Here is a 5,349-nt window from a genome sequence, read left to right as displayed (position 1 = left end):
AGAATAAAGTCAAAATTCTTTACCCTGATGTTCAATTTGTTTACGTGTTACGGTCCCACCTGATACGTGTGTGTGTGTGTGTGTGTACGTGTGTATGTGTATTTTTTACTTTCTTAATTAAATTTATTGGGGTGACATTAGTTACTGAGATGATATAGGTGCATTCTTCTTAAGGTCAAGTGTAATGACATTTCCCTGAAGTCAGAGAAGAGAACCATACCTGGAACAATGTTCTGTCCCAGCGAGGACAAATTGCTGTTCCCTCCATTATGGATATGGTCCCATCAGTCTGCCGCCAGATGCCCACCTGAGCTCCCCACGATATGCTATCACAAAGAGGCTAAGGAAAGGAAATTATGCAGGATTCCAGTGTACAGCTCGATGATGTATCATCTGTGTGCCGCGCTGGGCGCCCACCACCCAAAGCCAAAGCTCCTTCTGTCACCACACACTTGACGCCCTTTCCCCCTTCCTCCCTCCCCCCACATCCCTTCCCTCTGGTAACCACTGTACTGCTCTCTGTCTCTATGAGTTTTTGTTTGCTTGTTCGTTTGTTGCTTGCAGTTTTACACCCTGCATATGAGTGAAACCATACGGTTCTTGACTTTTCAGACGTATTTTGCTAGGCACGATATTCTGGAAATCCGTTCGTGTTGTCACAAGTGGCGGTACCGCACCTTTTCTTAAGGTGCTTTCCTGGGGTCCCTCTCCGTTAGGACAGCCTGGTGTGCAGATATATCTCCCGTGCTGGTCATTCATGTTGACGAAACCGTAGTCATTTCTTACATTGAACCATGTTACTCTTCCCCAAACTTTTGTGGCGATGGCCTTCTTGTCCCCGCTGGCAGGTGCCACCACCGTGAGGACACCTGGGATGTCATACCCTGCACCGCGGCCTGTGGGGCTGGGCCTCGCTGAGGGTGGGGGTGGGAGTGGCGGGCGGCCACCGGGCCATGGCCTCGTGGCTCACGGCTGTGGCGACAGTGAGGGGCTGGCTGGGGGGTGGGGCCGCTCGGGGCCGTCTGGGCTCCGGTCTCCGTTCTGGCTACCAACTGAACTCTGTTCTTAATTTGCGGAAGAACGTGTATACTGTTTTCTTTTTTTTCTTTTTCTATTTTTCTTTTTTTTCAAGCGATCAGCAATGAGTATTCTCTTCATTTCAGGTCAGTTCCAAAAGATGATTGACATCATTTCGCCCTTTATACTGTTTTCCATAGTGTTTGTAACAGTTTACATTCCCACGGGCAGTGGACGAGCCTCCTGTATCTCCACGGTAAGATGGAGTCCGATTTTGAATTCGCTGCCCAGGCCAAGAGTCTCTCGACACTTGGACAGACTTCATAATTACTCCCTTGTTTTGGCAGCCAGGCATTGGTAAGATATTACATACTCTTTGAAATAAAATTTAAGAAAAAAAGCAAAACAGTTGCATAAGGAAAACTCCACTGTTATCTCTGTACAATCATAAAATATTGTGACATATGTTAGGAAAAAGAGAGACATAAGAAAAAAACAGCAAATCAAAAGAAACCGATCCACAGATAACCCAGATATTAGAACTCGCAGAAAAGGAGCGTAAAACTAGTATCATGGATATTTCTGGCTGTGGCACTGTCGCAGGCAGGCTCTGTCCCTCGCGTGGAGCTCGCCGCCGCTGGCAAGGGGCCACGCTCTGCACGACTCGTCCTTGCTCCCAGGGCCCATAACTGGTCCCTCGCTCTGGCCATGGAGGCCTAGTGCTGGTGACAGTTCTTTTGCTATGGCTCCGAGTTACATCACTGGAGATTCCCCTGCACTGTGTGAACAGGTCTCTTATGAATAAAACCTTGTTCCATTTTCAGAAGTTTTATATAGAGATAGATATACACAGATGTAGAGACATGTAGATATAAATATATCAATATATGGTAAATGAAATGGTGATCCTATGGGGAATCTCATAGGATATATAAATTTTTTTTTAAATACAGAAGCCACAGAATGTGTTCTGAGAAACAATAACATTTTGCATGACCTTAACCTCATAATAAAAACTGCAGAAGAGAGAGTCGGTGATCTTGAAGAAAGGGAAGTAGAAATTATCTAAAATAAAACATTGAGAAAAAGACTGAAAGACTAAGGTAACAGAACAGTGTCTATAACTTGTGTTATAAATATTGAATTGGGGCAGAAAACCATTTTTAAAAATAGTGACAAAATGTTCCCTAAAGTTGATGAAAAATATCAATTCAGAAAATCAAATATCTTTATAAATCCCAAGCAGGACAATTTTAAAGGAAACTACATTGTTGTATATCAAAGTCAAAATATTGGAAACCAAAGATAAAGTCCAAAAAAGCACCCATAAAAAGAAAAACAGAACACACAGAGGAACAATGGCAAGAATGATATTTGCCTTCTCATTAGAAACATAAGCTGGAGGATAGTGGAATGACCTCTTCTAAGCAGAAAAAAAACTGTCAACTTAGAATTTTATAGAATGCTGGATATGTCCAGAAACAGTACCTTTCAACAATACATGTAAAATATATATATTTTTTATGAAACATGGGAACGGAGAGGATTTGTTGCCAGTAGACTTACTAAGAATGGCCACGGGAAGTCCTTTCAGATAAAGAGAAATGATACAATCTGTAAACTCAGATATATAAGCAGGACTGAAGAGATCCGGGAATAGCAAGTAAGAGGACTATTTCCTAATGGTAAAATGATTAATTCATTTAAAAAGGCATAAAAATCCTGTCAATAAAACTCGTAAGATAATTGCAAAATTCATAATGGAAAGATTGAAGGCTCAAAGGGAGAAGTAAACAAATCAGAATCATGACTGAAGATTTTAACACACCTTATCTCAGCAATTGATAGAATCAGTGAACAAAAAATATGGATAGAGAAGATCTGAGCAGCACTATACCCAACATGACCTAATATATACTCATTGAACATCACACCTTATACAGTCTGAATACACCTGTTTTCCTGGCACGCAGGAAACATTTATCATCTTAGAGCATACGCTAGGACACAAAGATGTCTCACTCAGTATCAGAGGATTCAAACTCTGAGTATATTCTCTGATCACAATGGAACTGAATTCAGATTCAATAATAATGACATCTAGAAAACATCCAAATATTTGAAAAATAAGCAGTGCAACTGTAAATAAATTATCTTATCTCATGGTTAATGAAGGATTCAAAAGAGAGATTAGAAAATATTTGAACCCAATGATATTAAAAATGCAGCATATTTTGAGATACTTCAAAAATGGTGCAGAGAGAAACCTCAGCGTTCAAAGGGTTATCACAAACAACAAGAAGGAATGTTTAAAATCAGTGATCTAAGCTTCCACCTTAAGAGGCAAAAATACAAAGAACAAAGTAAACCCAGCATAAATACAAAATGATACTAAAGATAAAGAAAAAAATCAATGAAACAGAAAACAAGAAAAATCAATAAAGCCAAATGTTTGTTTTTGAAAAGATTAATAAAATCGATAGATACTTAGCAAGAATGATCTCAAAAAAGAGAACAAAAGCAAATCATCAGTATTAAGAACAAAGGAGATATATTACCACAAGTCCTGTCATTAAAAAGATAAGATTCAGTACAAAAACTTTATGCCAATCCATTAAAAAATGTAGGTTAAAGTAAAAAATTTCTTTAAACACAGTTTTAACTGTGATAAGAAGATAGCATATAACTAGCTTGGTATTAATAAAATCTGTAATATTATGAATGTTAAATATGAAATATAAAATACAGTGAACGAAAGTAAATAAGAAATATTAAAATAATTTGTTATTAAAACCCTCCCACAAAGAAAACTTACTGTTCACAAGGCCTGTTGAATTTGAATGTTTCAAGAAGTAATACCAATCATACAGTAAAATCTTTCAGAAAACAGAGGCATTCCTAACTTACTTTATAAGGTCCGCCTATTTCTACCACCAGAAACTTAACAAAAAAATTACAAGAAAATAAAACTATGCACCAGTATTTCATATAAATATAGATGCAAAATTCTTAACAAAATATAATCTAGAATGTATAAAAAGATTATTATATGATGACTATGTGGGTTTATCCCAGATAAGGGAGATTTAATTTAAAAATCAAACTTCAGAGTACCTTCTTCAAAATCACACAGCTCGTAAGAGGAAGAACTGGGGTTCGAATCCCGGTCGTTTTGCACTCAGTCCCTGAGCTGTATGTACTTAGAGTGAGATGGACAAAGAAGTCCCCAAGAAATATCCCCAAGAAGTGTGATGAACAGGTCACTGAGCAGCACAGACACTAGCAGTCCCATCTGTGTAAACGCACTATTAGAGTTACAAAGGAAGACTAGAACAAACTCAAAAGTTAAGGAAGAACACACAGCAATCTGAAACTCTCTGGCACGTCCCCAACGAAGGACAAAAGCACCCAGTTGTGTTTGGGAGACAATCTTCTGCAATTCCTCTAAAGCATGTGGCGCTGTCCGAAATGGGCCTCCAGCAATCGGAGAAGGTCTTCCATGTCCCTTCCTCTGATGGCTGGGTTTCGAGTCAGCGCCATTAGAAAGCTGCCTCTCACTGAGCCAAGTCAACTCTTTGTTTGCCACACGGACCTCGAGCGCCAGACAGGGACAGTCCGAGGGCTGAAGAGCGGCTGTCCCTTAGGTCTGGGCAGCCTGAGAGCCTGGCGATGGCCCACAACCAGCAGTAGAGTCGGACGTTTAACTTAACCAAGTGTGCCAGTTGTTGTTTTGTTTTGTTTTGAGGGTTTTTATTTTCCACTGCCTGATTTTAATTCTGCAATCAGAAAACTAGGAAGAATAGAACAAATCAAGTGACCCCCCAGCAAGTGTCGGGGACTAAGAAAGAGTTCTTTGCGACACAGCGTTCCTCTCCGGCAGTGTGTGGGCACGAAGCGAAAGATAAAGGTGCAAGGTCAGCCAGCAGCTGCCGGGGTCCTTCCCCAAGGTGGCGGGCCCGGGATAATTACCTCGACACAGGAAAATTACCTATGTTGTCCCTCAGGCACAGGGACAAAATAAATCAAAGCCGTGGCAAGGCGTGGCTTTGTAAGGATGCTCCATCCCTGTTTTCAGGGATTCCTGGTTCTCTGAGGGATTTATTTATCCGTGTACGTTTTGAAAGTCATTCATTAATATTAGAACAAGGCTAGGTCTTAATCTTCCATGGGGAGGCCTCTGGCGCAGAGAGGACTGTGTGTTAGTTTATTCTGTATTTCCTCTCCGCCCACCCTGGAGAATTCCATCTACTTTCATTGTAGTCTAACCTGAATCTTAGATCTGGGGGTCACCGGGCATTGTGAAGTCACGAGGATTGGCCTGCTATCCCCAGT

General features: G+C 40.6%; 1 non-coding gene across 1 annotated transcript; it reads right to left on the bottom strand.

Moving 5' to 3' along the window:
* Positions 1 to 1,129: 1,129 nt before the first annotated feature.
* On the bottom strand, positions 1,130 to 1,198 carry LOC129063986 (small nucleolar RNA SNORD2). Its single transcript, XR_008528416.1, has one exon. It is a non-coding gene; the product is annotated as a small nucleolar RNA SNORD2 (small nucleolar RNA).
* Positions 1,199 to 5,349: the final 4,151 nt, after the last annotated feature.

This window comes from Pteronotus mesoamericanus, unplaced genomic scaffold (assembly GCF_021234165.1).
Source record: "Pteronotus mesoamericanus isolate MK-2021 breed Mesoamerican mustached bat unplaced genomic scaffold, CSHL_Meso_final scaffold_99, whole genome shotgun sequence".
In the NCBI taxonomy this organism is placed as follows: domain Eukaryota; kingdom Metazoa; phylum Chordata; class Mammalia; order Chiroptera; family Mormoopidae; genus Pteronotus; species Pteronotus mesoamericanus.
Note: the sequence above shows the minus strand (reverse complement) of the source record. Positions and strands in the feature narration are given on the sequence as shown.